This window comes from Phacochoerus africanus, chromosome 10, assembly GCF_016906955.1.
Source record: "Phacochoerus africanus isolate WHEZ1 chromosome 10, ROS_Pafr_v1, whole genome shotgun sequence".
Lineage (NCBI taxonomy): Eukaryota > Metazoa > Chordata > Mammalia > Artiodactyla > Suidae > Phacochoerus > Phacochoerus africanus.
The window spans coordinates 134,644,769-134,661,985 of record NC_062553.1 but is presented as its reverse complement, the minus strand read 5'-3'; positions in this window follow the sequence as shown (position 1 = coordinate 134,661,985).

Sequence of the window (17,217 nt, the reverse complement as noted above, 5' to 3'; positions counted from 1 at the left end):
AACACCCTCATTCCTCTATCCATTGGGTTAAATACATGCTCTGAGTTTCGAGATGTTTGTTGTCTCATCGGCAGAGTGTCAATTCCATTTCTTACACGCTGTGTTTCCTCATTCTTCATTTTAATCAGCCTGGAAAATAGTGACTTGGTCTTTGTCTAATAAAAGAAAGGGATGGAGAATGTTGCTCAGGGTCATAAAGCCACGGGGGAGCCTCCTTAAGCCTCTTTGGCCAACTGATACTCTGGCGGCTTCTTCCCCACTTCTTGCTTGCTTCCTGTGGTCACAGGTCTTTAATCCATATCCTTTCCCTTTACAAGCTGCTACCACCCATATTTCAAATTATCTACAAAGTAGGAGAATTCTCTTCTCTCTCTTTGCCCTATTCCACAGTAAGTATACTGGACTTTTGCACTTGAAGGATTTGCTTTTAATCACTGTGAAGAAAGAGAGGTGCAAAAATGACAAACATGGACACAAGACAGCGTTGTCAGTCTTATAAAATCTTCACTGTGCTGGTTCCTGGCCTGTAGTCCTGCACGTGATGTCTGTGATGCGATTACAGAAGCATCTGGTGCTGGAAGTCTCTTGATTGTCTTCAAAGCCTGCCCATCTAGGCTGAATGTGGGATCGGACTGCTCAGCGGTAGCCATAGAGAGAGGTGGGTTGGCCCCCTTCCAGGGCCTGGTGAGGGTCTGTCTTTCTCAGAATCTGTGTCCCAGTTCCCCCCCCACCCCCCCCGGGTTAAACTGCTCTGCCTTGTGCCAGAGGTCGTCATGGGGTTGGTTTCTCATGATCTCAGCCATTCTTGCAGCCCTGGCCAATGCCTCCCCGCCCCTCTGGGAAACTCCCAGAGCTGAGAGCCAAGAAGGGCCCTGGTCCTCTTGCATGCCTGTCTTACCTTAGGAATTCTTCTCCTGGGTTTCAGACCGTCCTGCCCAGATGGAGAAGTTTCTTTTCCTAAGCTCCTGTAGCATCCTTTTCTTTGCCTGACTCAGACTGGCCTTTACCACAGCATGGTGTGTGGACCGGGTAGCGTAAACCAAGCATGGGCTGGGCGCTTGGTTATATGGGTTGTCAGCGAGCTTTTGATTTTGGGTTTTTTTCCATATCCAGCAGCTTAATGATAAGGGGGATGGTACCTTGAATGTAAACAGACTTCTCTATCTGTTGCTCCAAGCAGGCATCTGAGGGGCATCTTTAAAACAGCTGTATGACCCTAATATCAATTTTATAATCTTCATGTGCCTTGCTATTTTCTCATTCTCATAATGTTAGCAGACATGTCCCTTTCCTCATTCAAAGAGTTCATGTTTTCTTGGAGTTTTCATTGAGTTTTGGTTCCCATTTCAAGGGAAACTACTAGTTCATAGGACACACTGAGTGACTTAATCCAGTGGTTCTCAAGCTTGAAGGAGTACAGGAATCATTTGGAGAGTTCTTATTACAAATGCAAATTCTTGGGCCCCACCCTAGTGTTTATCATTAAATAGACCCAGGGTCAGGCCCAGAATTTTTTTTTTTTTTTTTTTGTCTTTTTATGCCAAACCCACAGCATATGGAGGTTCCCAGGCTAGGGGTTGAATCAGAGCTGCAGCCACTGGCCCACAACACAGCCACAGCAATGCAGTCAGAGCAGTCACAGCAATCAGAGCAGTGTCTTCGATCCCCCCACACCACTGCTCAGAGCAACGCTGGATCCCTAACCCAATGAGCAAGGCCAGGGATTGAACCCACGTCCTCATGGTTACTAGTCAGATCCGATTCCTCTTAGCCACGACAGGAACTCCAGGAATTTGTTTTTAACTGTCACTCTGATGCAAGTGAAGTGGAACTACATTCTTGGGAAGGTGGTTTGACCTTTGGTTCTCACCCCTGTCCCCTACGTTGGGTTCCGTAGTGAAGACTCCTTTTGATGTTTCCATTCAGTTCTCTTAGACAGAGTTGGTTGACATAAGCCAGCGCAGACAAGGTAAGATCCACTCCAGGCACAATTTCCACCAGGGAATAGAAAGCTTCCCTGCCTCCGGCTCACGAATATTTCCGAACACATACTCAAAGGAATGAGTAAAGTATCTGAAGATGAAATAATTTTAAAAAATTTTTTGCAAGGTACTATTCAAAGTCAACCAGTAATTTGTTTATATTAAAATGTGTTCACTAAAATTGTTTATATATATTATATAATTCACGTACACAAAAAGTACCAGAATGATATAAAATGGATACATATGAGCACACATAATTCTGTATTATTAGCACATCACATTTTACCACATTTTAATACATCTTTAATGCCCATGTTCTAATAAAACGTTTACCACGGATGTTCTTGTCTATAAACAGTAAACGGTACTGCTTTGGGCACTTTAAATTTTATGCAAACGGTATATTCTGCATGTATACCTTTGTAGGGTTTTAAAGTCAGCATTGGTTTTGCTATTTGTGCTGCCCCATGTAAACCCAATGAAGTTATTTCAACTTCCGAATAGCACTTGCTTTTATACCACGGCATCTCATGCTCTTGTTGATGGTCATTAGGCACTGGCTGTACTTTTCAGCTAGTAAAAGTATTGTTGAAGCACGTAGGTGTGTTAGAGTTGCTTTAGGTTATTTCACCCAGATGTGACATCGCTGTATTGCAAGATTTGTCCATTTGTCATTTAAAAAGTGTACATTTAAGATAAAGACAAAAGCAATAATCAGACAACTAAATCTTTTTACCTTGTTAAAAATTCACCTTGAAACAAACTACTTTTTGATCATCTCTGTTCTATATGCTCTTTACTCTGTTCAAAAAACTCAGAGGTGTAATTAATCTGTATGCATAAGTTTTCATCTGTTTTCTCACTTAACATAATTGCATATATTTAATTCATTCAACATACTCATTCCACAAAGGCTTAATTAGTGCCTCCCATGAGCCAAGCTAGCTTCTGGGGACAGAGAAAGAAATCCTTCTTGGGTCTTTCATTATTTTCATATAATCGCAGAGGTCATAATCTTATCACTTAAATAGCAACTAATATTACATAATTTCAGTACGCTTTGACTCACTTATAGAATTCCTCAGGGAATTGTGCTGGTTTTAGAAATGTATGCAGCGGAGACATCCAAGCTAGGTTAAGCCCTGAATTTGACTAATGTGACATTACCATCGGGAGTGTTACGTCTGTAATGCTCTGTAGGACTCGAATGCTTAACTTAGTATAGGCCAGAACTCAACTATGGTCATTGATAAGTCCCTGCTCCCCTTTTCTTACCATTCACCTTCTGCAGCTCTCTAGACTCCGACTTGGTGGAGTCTAGGCTGCCAGAGTAGTAATAGATCTGGACTTTGAAGTCAGTGTACCTGCTGGCTCCTGGCATGTGAGATGCATGAACTTGGGCAAACTCATGAACCTCTGTGTGTCTCAGTTTTCTCTTCTGTAAAGTGGGGATGGTTATGCATTCATTGACTCCTTGGAAAAATACTTAAAATAGCGAGTTTTAGCTCTGGTTAAGCAGCAAAGCCTTGTTTTTAAAGTTAGGTTTTACCTCCTAAAGCAAGTTACCCAAGGGATGTATTGCGAAGAGAGCTCTGCGGGAGGAAACATGACTTCGTTTTCTTTGCAGGGAGGCTGGGTCCACGCGTCTGCATCACGCTCAGAGTCTGGGCTCACCGGAAGCTGTTCACCAGCCCCCGACTGTCTGACGTCTGCCTGGAACTGTGGCAACTCCGGCTCTAGGAAGAGAAAGGGAGCCTGATAGACAGGTACCCCCCCCCCACACACGTACACACACACACACACACACACAGGTCTACACATAGACTCACAGGAGAGGCGAAGGTGGCTCAAGAAGGGAACGAAACCGAGAAGGTATTGTTAGTGCGGATTAATTCATCCGTTTGAGAATTTCATCACACTGTTCAGCGGGTTGTTTCTAGAATGTAAAAATTAATCAGTTTGGTTGGGGCGGGGTCTCACTGCGTGTAAATACACTGGACATTTATTCGCTCTACCAGGCCAAACAATCTCAAGTGGAAGGAACTATAAAGTAACAACCCATCTTAACAAACCCAGTCTCGAGCTCAATTCTCCTTTAGAAAATACTCATTATCCCCCATTGTTACCCCTCGCCCTCTGCCGTTCCTTTCTTCCTTCTCCTTTCCTCCCCTCTTAATTCCTCCACACCAGAAGAACTTCTCTCCGTGGGGAAAATGAACGAGCACAAATGCGCCTGCATCTGCGTCTTCGAATTGCTGCTGGGGTCCAGTTCCGACATGAGTCATAAACACAGTGCTAGCAGAGTTAAGAAGTGCATTCTGTATGCAGTGGGCGCCTATGAAATCATGGATGAATATAATTAAAAGCCTGAGTTAATTGCATTACTTTCCATTAGCTTTCATTGTATACCTACCTTCCCAGGACCCGACTACCCATCCCCATGGGGCTCCGGTCCCACGTTTATCCAAGTGAGATGCCTGCTTTCAAAACCGAACCTTTCATCAATCCCCTATTAATTAGCTAAATGCTGCATCGGATTATGCGTTCGTGCCTGCCAGCAGGGCGGGCACATCAGGAGAGCAGAGCTCATGGTCCTTGTGTCTCCTCTGCCAGCCTGGTCATTGGTATTCCAGGACCAGTCAGCTTACTGTAATTTGAAATTGGTCTGCCGTCCCATTAGGAATCCGCCCGATCAATACCAAGTGAATTAGAGTTTCAGTGATCTGATTAACTCCCCATTATATTCTACCCTGGCTGATTTAGAATGCATGATGAGACAATATTCCAGTTTCTTTGCTTTATCCCAGTTTAAGTGAAATATAGACATCTAAGGAAGCAGTGCCTGTGCATTTGATTTGGCTCGGCTGTAATAAAGTCAAACACCATGAGTATCTCCCCTCATCAAGACAGTCTTAAGTGACTGAGCACTGCCTCCTGCCCGTGGTGAGGAGCCGTGCATGGCGAGGGCAGAAGTAAGTGGGAGCCTCGCTGGCTGCTCACCCTCTTTCTGGCTCTAGCTTCCGAATGGGCTCCTATAAGACATTTAACAGGGCGGTTTGGTTATTTGTCACATGATCAGCATTAGCATCTTTGTGACTGAAGCCCTGGGTCATGTGCTTGGAAGGCAGGCTGTAATTCTCTCCCAGAGACACAAGAGGTTCATGACAATAGTGTAACTAAACGCTGTGTCTTGATGACTGAAAACAAGCATTGTAGCCAGGCAGTCGGGCCAGGGCTAAGTGCTGCCCTTGGGAAAATTCTTGGTGCCCTTGGGGAGTGAATTTGGCCTCCAGTGCAGCGAGACTGGCTTCTGTGCCCTGGCCAGGGCTTCAGAGAAATCTGAATGGACCTCAGTACATCAGCCTGTGTCTACAAGACGTTCAAAACATAGCATCTGAATAATGCAAGCAAAGGAACCACGCCCTGTAAAAGTGCACCTGTATTTCTTCCTCCTATGTTTGAATTTGGTTGGTCAAGCGCTTTTACTGTTAGAGGTTCTTAAATAATTGATTATTTTTTTAAAGTGAGAGATTTGTAGTGAATTTATCAACTGCTTTTAATGTTACCCAGATGCTTTAAAAAATAAAAGCAGTGTATTTTAAAAATGGACCTGAACTATTGTAATGAAGTCTAATATTTTTTCACTTGTGGTCCAAAAAATTCAGCAAGTCTTATATATGACTGTCAGTGATAATTCATTCATATGGCCTACACCAAGTATCATCCCACTTCCTCTTGGGAGTTACGTTACAATTTGGAATATTTTGCATGGCACCAGTGAAGACATTTGGCTGGACTTGATGTCATAGGATCTGCTAAGCCAGTTATGTAATACCTGGGTTGGAAATAGGGATGCAGAGTAGTGGAGTAACTTGGCATTGACAGATGCTCGCTGGATGAGAGGTTTGGTCAGCCTAGGGTCTTTTGAACTTATGACTGTTCTCCACCGTTGATCATTTTCAGCCGAATGTATTTCTGAATATCTTTTGTATTTTGTCTCTCATTTATGGTTCATGCAAGCTAATGACAGCAAAGTTATAATGGGGATTTACAAAGGGAAATAAGGTTGAAATATCCCAAATCAAAACACAGAAGAGATTATTCATCCTGGGCTTGGATCCTGCTGTTTACAGATAGGTTAATTTATTTGCCTCTTTAAGCCAAGGGTTTTTACATCAATAAAATGGAAATAAGTACTGTAAACATTATAGGATACTTTTATGGATTAAATACAGCAATGCATGTAAAGTATTTAGCGCTTAAGAAAAGCTCTGAGCTTCTTAGCATTTTCCTCTTCTTCCCAACCCCCCGACACGTTCAGACAATCTGTGACAACATTTTTCATGTCAGTCTCTACTTTAAAATGGAACATTTTTAAAATCTTAAATTGAAAAGGAAAAGAAGTCTCAGGATAAATGAGTTGTGTCAGATATTTTTTATGCATATGATTTAAATGGAAAATTACTGGGATATTGCCAATCCTCTGAAATATCTCAAATTTCTCACCTGGGAAAAATTGAAGTTACATAAAGAAATGATTCCAGCCGTATCTACAAGCAGAATGACCTGGAGCTCTAACTGATGATGAATACAAAGCCAACTCCGAGCCTCTTTGGTGAGACGAGGGCTTCCATCAGGGTTCAGAGGGTGCGGGTTCAGCAGAATTGTTTCTGGATTTCTCTGGTCCTCACCGTGTTTTTCCATCCCCATTTTCTGACATATCATGACCATAGACCTGGTCCCTTCTTGGGTTTTGATTCGGTATTTCTACTCATAGATGGAAGAAGAATATTCTTCCATTGCATTTCTGGTCGATTAAAAAAACTCTTAAGCCTTTATGACATCTACTTCTTCTTTTGTGATTATTTTGAAGCCTATAAAATGTAACATTTATTTTCCCAACATAAATGCTCTTATAGTGATTTCTGCTAATTATTCCACTATATTAACATCTTTTTGTATATTTATTGTATCATGTACATCATTAATTGTCTTCCTAGCTGGTGTTCTTCAGTCACTGGTAGAGCAGAGCACGCAGTAGCACCAACACCCATCTTGCTTTCGATCTTGAAATCCACATACTTGGTCATAGGGCTGAGCAACTATCTGCTTGTACTGGCATCTAGGCCATATTTCTCAGTACTACCACTACTACTGCTACTTTTGCTGCTGCTGCTGCTGCTGCTGCTACTGATAGTACTAGCACCAGTACTAGTACTGCTACCACTACTAGTAGTAGTACTACTACTAGTACTATGGTGGATATCTTCCAGTTATCCTTGCATACCTCCCCCTTCCTCACCCTAGTTTGTGTACTGGGAGGCTGGCCTGGATGGACCACGTTAGTGGACTCCTTAGCTCTCTGGCTTCTAATTGGGTTCACCCATGGTGTTGTTGGGTGGAGACAGGAAGGGGAAAGAGGGTTAAAATCAGGTATTTTTCCTCCTAGCTCCCTCCCTGCCAAATGCCCATGGTTTGGCTGCTTCTCTTGAGTCAGGTCCATGGCTCCCGTAGGAAGATTTTATACATCTCATGATCATCGCACATTTTGTGACAATGTGGACAGTTACCTTAAATCTACAGCTATTATATTAACATCAATTTATGTCTATTACAAATTACTGTTATAGATTTGCTGACTTGTACATAGGCAATGCATAAAAACATACATAAAATTTTATCATCTTTGGATCGCTGTATTTGATGACACCATGTTGTTGCATTTTAGTGATGGTTTGAATGCTTCTTGAAGCTCCGACATATAACCCAAATGTCACAATTAAGTTATTAACTGGATGGGAAAAATACTCATCCTTAGCACTTGCATGTTGCTTTTCATCATTAATGTGTATGACAAATAGGAGCTAATCAATAGCACAGCCGTGTATTCAGTAATGATCTTTTACTGTTGCTTGGTTCATTTCAGTTCAGAGGCCTTTGACTAGTAAGCCCATAAAACTGGTGACAAGTTTCAAGTTAACAGACAAGATTTGTTTGAGTATGTCCCTCAGCACCCCTGTCTCTCCCATTGCTTGGATTTCCCCGCAGGATGGTGAACCCCTAAAGGCAGAGGTTGTCTTTTATCTCTCTCTCCTCAGTGCTATAGGACCTGACACCTGGTAGACATTCCGGAAAGTTCTTGTAGAAAGAAGAAATGAACAGACAATACAGCAAAATGATTGCGGTTGTTTCTGAAACCTACTGTAACAAACACCTGGGGGGGGGGGGGGATGTTGAACTTTAATGTCAGATAGTTTCAATCTCCCTTTCAATTGAAAAGAAGGGCCATGGTGTGAACCTTTTCGAAACTCATGCCACTCTTTGTTCAAGGCCACACAGTAGAGTGCAGCAATGAAAGGGATGCTGACGCCTTGTTAAGGGAGACAGAAGCCTGCTCCTCTGCATTCACCACTTGCAGCAAAGCTTTGCTCCGTTGCGCCTACTCAGCTCTCTGAGGTCAGGCTGCTAGAGCAGATCTTGGGGGTTTTCACCAGCAGGGTGCAGAGCTGCCGTCACTCTTCTTTTGGTGCCTTGGATGTTGGGAAGAGCATTGAGTCTGTCCTGACTTTTGAAGAGAGATCCTGTAGCTTTCCAAGGAGGCCGCAATTCACGGCAGTGGCATGAGTAGCCTTGACAAGCATGATCTGTCATGAGGGGCTTCTGCCTCGTTGCTTGGCAACACCCACGTTCGAGAGCAGAAGTGTTTTATAAAGAAGAAAAAGAAGACCACGGCAAGGATAAAACCTGATGTGCAAAATATGTAATTACACTGTTCAATATTTTAAAAAAGAAAGACATCTCAGCTTCATAGGTCAGTTTATGTGTAAAGAATGACTGGAGACAAGTCAAACTGGTGTTGAATGAGAGTTAAAGAACAATCTTTGAGACAGTCCAGTCTGATGCCCTTTTTACAGATGAGGAAATTCTGACCCCAAAATATAAATGACTTGCTCAAAGTCATACAGCCAGAGCCATCTCTACTGTTTCCTCAGTACCATATTTATCTCCACAGTACTCAGTACTCAGTGCTCTATTTCAATTTCATCAGTAATTTTAGAATCTGACTTTGAATTCCAGACATTATTCCCCCCAAATTAGTGAGAATTGGTTTTGTATTAACTGTGGTGACTCAGATAAAACATTCCTCACTTGACTAGCTCTAGTGATTGATCTTGCTGTGTTCTTGTGATAAAAGGTGAAAACGAAGCTTCTTCAGGAGTTCCTGTTGTGGCTTCGTGAGTTAAGAACCTGACTAGCATCCGTGAGATTGTGGGTTCGATCCCTGGCCTTGCTCAGTAGGTTCAGGATCTGGTGGTACCAGGAGTGTGGCATAGGTTGCAGATGTGGCTGGGATCTGGTGTTGCTGTGGCTCTGGTGTAGACCGGCCCCTGTAGCTCTGAATCAACCCCTAGCCTGGGAACTTCCATATGCTGCATGGGAGCCCCTGCATCCAAAATGAAGCTTCTTTAATTTAAACATTTATTTATATATATAGTTGACTTAAAATATTATATTAGTTTCAGGTGTACAACATAGTGATTCAATGTTTTTATAGGTTATATTTCATATAAAGTTATTATAAGACATTGACTATTTAGAATTTACTCTAATTTGGAAGTAACTCAGACTCTATGATTTTAAAAAATAACTTAAAAATAGTTCTTCCCTCACGTGACAAGTAATGTCAATTTGGTTTAAAATAAGTAGGTTTAAAAAAAGAATCTGGTAATAAGGATTCTATCAACTCATCTTCACTACTTGTAATTTATTCTCTTATTACTATACTTTCATTTTTATGAGACATCTTAATGTAATAGAGACCTATTTTAATTTTTGTTCAATAATAAATGTAACAAGATTGTGAAGCTGAGGTGCTGTAGAAAGAGCTGGAAGACTTAGAGGCAGAGCAATCCTTACAACGACCAGTGAAGAATAGTAAGTGAAGCTCCCCACTAAACTCTGCTGGAGCCTTCCCTCCAATGACACTAAGAGGGTTTCAGAGAAGTCTTTTTCTGGAGTGGAAAGAAAAACGGACAAGAGACATGATAGCTAAAAGGCAGCATGTAGGAATTCCTATTGCGGCTTAGCAGGTTAAGAACCTGACATGGTGTCTATAGGATGCGGGTTCGATCTCTAGCCTTGTTATGGTGTCACCCTGCAGCTGCAGCTCCAATTCAGCCCCTAGCCCAGAAACTTCCATATGCCACAGGTGCAGCCGTAAAAAGAAAAAAATAAATAATAAAATAAAATGCAGCCTGTAGCTTTTTGGAAGATTGTAAAGGACATATTTCATGAAGATGGAGTCAGAACCAGTGGGCAGGGGATAACTGTTTGACCGGGCATTACTCAGGAGGAATGTCTGGCCACTTGCAAGGGGTACAGAGTTTAGCAGAGTCTGAAAAGAGTCGGGGGGCTCATCTCACTACCTAGCTATCCCCTGGGGAGATGATCGACATTTAAATGGCTGAAGTTTGGATTGTGAAGACGTAGTAGCCAGTGATTAGGATGGAGTCAGAGTGTGGCCTGTAGAAGAGGCTCAGTCAGCAAGGAGTGAATGAATAGTCTAAAAGCCAGAGTAAGTGGTTGGAATTTTGTCTCAGAGCAATGGATTTCCAGTGGGGAGGATGGCAAGAGCAACTGCATCTCAGGTTTGCACTGTGAAAAGTGGATCCGAGTTGGAGATGGGGAGGCCAGTTAGGAGGCTTTTGTTGATCCTTGAGTAAAGGCAGCGGCTACTTAGTCAACTTTTGGATTATGAAGTATTTAACATTTTCTGTTAATTTAAATACTTCGTATAACTATGCGGGAATAATTTGTGCTGTGTGTCTCAGATAAATTGAGAAGTGCTTTTACCATGCTAACTGGCAATATTATGAAATTAAGGCTTTCAAGAAAATACAGTAAAAGCTCATTTATCTAAGGTAGTGGGAACCATTATGAAAAGTTGGGTAACGTAGGGCCTGATTAAAACATGACACATACATATTTTAAATGTTTTACCTAACCTGAAAATGGAAGTTCCCATTCATTTACCAGTCTTTCGGTCTAGAGCCAGACGCCTTTTCACTGAGTGTGGATCTTCTCATTAGACTTATCTGTAGTACTTTTTTGGCATACATTAAAAACATAATGCATTTTTATGATATTCAAATTCTTTTTGGCTTGAATGGAAAGAGAAGTGGCAGAACTTGGTGAAGCAGTTTGAAAAATTTGTGGTTGTTTTTCCAAACGTTCATAGTTGCTTTTCGCGCCCTGCATTTGATAGCAGTATTTTATTAGCTACTTGCCTTGATGGTTTTGTAAAGCAGTCGCCTTATTTTTAACAGTGTGTTGGACACCTCGCCTCATCTTGGTCCATTTGTCATTTCAGCTATGAGTGGAATCACAAGCATTTTGCAGGTACACACTGACAGTGTTTCATCTCAACTGTACTGTTTACCAGGGTGTTTCTGGCTTTGTGTTTTTGTCTTTTTAGGGCTCTACTTGAGGCATATGGAGGTTCCCAAGCTGGGGGTCGAATCAGAGCTGCAGCTGCCGGCCTACTCCACAGCAACAGCAACACCAGATTCTTAACCCACTGAGCGAGGCCAGGGATTGAACCCGCAACCTCATGATTACTAGTTGGATTCGTTTCCACTGCTCCATAGCAGGAACTCCTACCAGGGTTTTTTAATGCCACAGCAGAAGGTGCCTTTGGTACGCCCCACCGAAACTTTCCAAACACGTGGGTTCAGCAACCTTTCGCAGGTGCAGGGGAGCCCCAAGGGAAACCTTTGAACAATGGGCATTGGGACCTGTAGATACATTTTACATGGCTTCTCAGGGGAGGCTTTGGAATTCAGCCCCAGCTGCTTCCTAGCAGTAACCTGCTCAGTAACACACCATCATCTGGACTTTGTGTTCTTTCTGGTTCTCCACTCTTCAGATCATATTAACTGCCTGCATGTAAACCCTTGTTTTAATCTTGACCTTCTGGGAGGCAAGTCAAACTAAGACACAGAAATAACACTTCTCTTTTTTGAAACGTACGTTATTTTACCAAATGTTTAGTTGTATTACGTCTGACAAGTGCAACTGGTGTAAATTGGTTAGGAAACAAACCTAACTGCCCTCGGTAAACATCCGCTGAAATTTTTAGGAACAGGAGTAACAGGGAGGAGCCTGCCAGCTTCCAGCAGTCAGCAAGCCCCACTTTCCATGCAGAGTCTGCTTTACAGTGGGGCGAGGGGGCATCCGTTAATCTGATGGTTTCGTTATGTGGAGGTCGGGGAAGAAGTTTTCTATGGAATGTCATTCTGTAATTATTTTTTAATTTTTTAAATTTTTATTTTTTTGGTCTTTTTTTTTTTTTTTGCCATTTCTTGGGCTGCTCCCGCGGCATATAGAGGTTCCCAGGCTAGGGGTCCAATCGGAGCTGCAGCCGTCGGCCTACACCACAGCCACAGCAACGTGGGATCCGAGCCACATCTGCAACCTACACCACAGCTCATGGCAACGCCGGCTCCTCAACCCATTGAGCAAGGCCAGGGATCGAACCCGCAACCTCATGGTTCCTAGTCGGATTCGTTAACCACTGCGCCACGACGGGAACGCCTGTCGTTCTGTAATTTATCAGAATTTATAAGATGCCTTTGCTAGTTGAGGGCAGGAGTGTGAAGGAGATGAAGTTTGTCTTTGGAGGTTTAATCTACCCTTTCTATGCTTTGTCTTTCTCAGAACTGTTCTCTGCGTGCTTTGTCTTATCGGTGTTGGTTCTCGTTTACTCTAAGGAATAAAGTACTAATGATGTTCCATGTGAAACCATCTCCCGTGTTCTCTTCCACACCTTCCGGAGGGACTGCATTTTCGAATAAAACTATTATACTTCTAACTCAGCATTTAAAATATAAATGAACACGGAGAAGAGGTATGCTTTGAGCTTGGGAGGGTGTGGGAGAAAGGAGAAGAAAACTTTCTGCTATTTTTAGAAATCGCATTATGTGGATGTTTCTTTATACCCATTGAACTTATAAAGGTGATTTTGCTCAAGGGGTTTCTCCTATCCGTTCTCGTTTGCCCTCTTCATAGTTTTTTTACTTAGAGATCTCACTTGGAAATTGTTCTTAGAGCCCTCATTAGATAAAAATCTCTCGTTGCTAGTTGTTTTCTGTCATCTGGCTCAGAACCGATTGAAGTAACAAGAAGGTTTGATTTGGAAATTTTCAATAAAATAGCAAGTGCTTGTATCATGAGTCTTATGCACCAGACACTGATTTCTCACAAGAAACCTATGAGTACTATTTTAATCACTTCCTCGTTGGGGAGACTGAGGCAGAGAGAAGTTAAGATACTTGTCCCAAATCACCGCACGTTAATGTCAGAGCTGGCATTTGGCCCTGGTTTCGATCAAAAACAAATAAATGGGAAAAGTAAATGGAAAGCAGAAATATCTGAAAAAGTCCTGGGATTCCTGCATTTTAAAATAACTTTAGGATCATATTTGGAGGAAGTCCTACACCTGAGCCAGCTCAGTTTTGGGGCTGAAAGGGGCTCCCAGGGACAGTGCACTTGAATGCTTCCTGTAACTGCCTTCCGAGTGGATGTGCAAACCTCCCCGCAGAAGCAGAATCGGGTCTGGAGCAACCCCCGAAGAATGTGCTCAGAGAACACGTTCTCAGGAAAGCCGCTTCTGTGGGTGGGCTTCAGATAGAAATGTGCTAATTAGTAATTTTCCAGTGTCCTCAGTAAGTGCAAGACATAATTGTCCTTCTGCAGCCTTATTCCAGCAATCGAGAGAGCTCACATTTCGTAGATTATAGCAACTCCAAGAGGTGTACTCTGTGGTATGTTCTGAAATTCTGACTCTGCCTTACAGTGAGCTTTCTACTCCCTCCGTTTTTGTCAATAGCGTTTAGCTTTATTTATTTTGACCTGTATTCGGCTGAACATTCTATGTAAGAGAGATGCTGTTTAACAGAATGCAGATCAAAATAAATGCCCTTTTTTTTCTCTTAGAAGGAGTTTTAGAATTATAGAAGTTCTGTAGTGACAAGTTTTGGCATTGATTTTTAACATAGTCTAGTCCCTGAGGATTATGAAAGATTCATTTCATAGGAGGAGTGACACACGCTGCGTTCACCATGACATCGTAGGTTGATTTTTCTTTGCTTCATTTAATTCTCCTGTTTTTTTTTTTTTTAAGTTAGTGTAAAAATATTTAAGGCCTGACTTATTTATGACAACATCTTTGCACCAGAGTGTTCCTAGAGCTTTTGTTATATTTCCTGCTAAATCAGAGCAGATATAATTGCCATCAACACTATAATTCTTAAGCTAGATTTTCTACCACACTGGCAAAAAAAAAAAAAAAAAAATATCTTCACCAAATTTTACACAGACCACAACTTATTTATATTTTATAGTTGTTTCTGAGAAACCTTTATGACATTCTGTTAATTAAAACTCATTCTGACACATGGGCTCTAATAGGAAACGCCAAGATTTTATCACATGTGTGCATTTACAGCTGTTTTGGTGCTGCCAGTGAACCATTAAGCTTTTCCAAGGTAAGTTTTATCACCCCACAATGCATCTGGGCTGCCCTGGACTTGGCTAAATCTAGCATGGGACGGCAGCTGCTTTCTAGAGACCTCCAATGAAGTATGCGCTCCTCTGTGTCCTGTCATTAGGAGCTTGGTGTTCTGGTTGTTGGGTACTCTGGATCCTTTCTAGCTAAAAATGGGTGATTCAATTCATTTTTAATTTTTCCAGCTCCAATTCTTCAAATAGACGTTATCCTTATAAACTTATTCAGAGATTAAATGTCGGAACGTTTCACCTCTAAAGCTCTCCAAAGACAGGAAACATCAGCAGTGCATGCCTACCCTGTATGACGATGTGAAATTGATGAGAAATGACACCTTGTCCCGTTGACATTGCAGCCAGTGTAGCTGTGTCTTGGGATGTGGTTTTCTCTGTATATGATGGAGGTTATAAAAAATAAAAATACGAATGAGGCAGGAGCACCTGAGCTAGTTCATAAAAGCAGTGTTCTGTTAATTTAGTGACTCCGGAATGCTCATGTAATTATGCTACATTCTTCTGATCAGAAAATACTTGTTTGGAACTTGTCTGCACTGGGAATTTAAAGATGGGAGAACCTGAGACCCTGCCATCAAAAAACTCTTCAGTCTAATCACATTCTTTTTTTTTTTTTTTGTCTTTTTGCCATTTCTTGGGCCGCTCCCGCGGCATATGGAGTTTCCCAGGCTAGGGGTCTAATCGGAGCTGTAGCTGCCAGCCTATGCCAGAGCCACAGCAACTAGGGATCTGAGCCGCGTCTGCAACCTACGCCACAGCTCAGGGCAACGCCGGATCGTTAACCCACTGAGCAAGGGCAGGGATCGAACCCGCAACCTCATGGTTCCTAGTCGGATTCGTTAACCACTGTGCCACGACCGGAACTCCTAATCACATTCTTATGACTGCTTGTATTTCTAGATACTAAGGTAATCTCATCTCCAGATAATCTTTTTTTTTTTTTGCTTTTTACGGCCGTACCTGCAGCATATGGGAATTCCCAGGCTAGGGGTCTAATCGGAGCTGCAGCTGCTGGTCTACATCACAGCCACAGCAACACAGGATCCGAGCCGCATCTGTGACCTACACCACAGCTCATGGCAATGCCAGATCCTTAAACGCCAGATCCTTAACCCACGGAGCAAGGCCAGGGATCGAACCCGCAACCTGATGGTTCCAAGTCAGATTCGTTTCCACTGCGCCATGACGGGAACTCCTCTCCAGATAATCTTATTTGAAGGTGAGACTAGTAAGTTTGAACTAAATAGTTTACTGGATACTGGCTCATTAGTGAGATGATTGGCAATAAGCTATTTTGAAAATTGTGGACAATATCAGATTTGGTTTGGAGGAAGGTTCTGAAAACTGGTAGTCATCATTGGCCTGCAGGTATTTTACTTGGTATCCGCACTGGGGTTTTTGGTTTGTCTATTTGTCTGGAAATACCTTTATTTGGCTTCACCCTTTTTCCATACAAAGGTTTGTTCGGCTACACGGTCCTTCCCACAGACCCCACTCCCAGCCTTTGTATCTTTGCAAAGTCTCCCAACCCTCTACTGATCAGATCCCACCTTTGGAGACCTGCTTCCAAGCACCAGTGAACAGCGAAGGCCTTGAAGGGACTTTTCTTGGCATTCCTCTGCTGCCCTCTTGCTCCAAGGAAAGCCCTGCATGCCCCAGGGGACCTCCTTTACTTGTGTACTAACCCCCATGTACCACATGTACTTGGCAAAGACATAGCTGGTGGGATGCATGCAGACTTGCTCTAGCTCCTCAGAAGTCTAACCTGTAATCCCAACCCACATACAAGTGTTAAAAGTTTGTGAAAAGCTTGACTGGTTTCTCCTCCCTGCGGCCTATGGCAGGCGCTTCTTTTACCTGCTAATTTATCATGTGTGAAAGTAGCTGGACATCTCTCTTGACCTAGGAAGGGCACATCATCTCATTCAGGTTCCTTAGTGTTCTCAACCCCCTGATGATTTAAAAACAACAGCAAACCTATGATTTTGTAGCTTAGCCATCTTGTCCTAGTTATTAAATTAGGAATAAAGGTGCCTCGTGGATTTCTGATGTCCTAACCAGAAGTAGAAGCCCTCTACTGTGTCCAGACATTTTGGATGAGTCACCAACACTAAAAATCTTGAGAGATTTTCATAGCAATCTTATTTTGGGTTTCTTTTAAGACATAAGATGTTCTGGCAAGAGTGGGCCTAGGTTTTTTAGCAAACATGGCAGGAGCTGAGTAATGGCTGCCCCATTCATATGAAGGAATTGTAGTTTTCATCTATCCTTTACAGGAGAATGCTTCATAGTATTAAATAACACCTAGGCAGATAAAGAAGCAGAAAGGTATGCAGTAAGTATTTTGTTTGAGCTCATATAGCATATTATGTTGGGCCATTTAACAAGCTCCCAGTGTGGTTTCTCCACGTGACAATATTCCTCTTGATATTTTTCGAGAATGATGCATTCCTCTGTCCTTCTTGTGGGTTTATTTACTAGCGTTAAAATCTACTTATAAAGGCAAACTTTCTCTTTCAAAGCAATTTTCCTTCACTGAGTGAAACTGTTTGTCGAAATGCGTTTATTTCCCCAAAGCTTAATGAGATTTTTCTGACAGACATTTCTTTTTTTACAAAAGTCTTTTGTTTAAGTGTGTGTGTGTGTGTGTGTG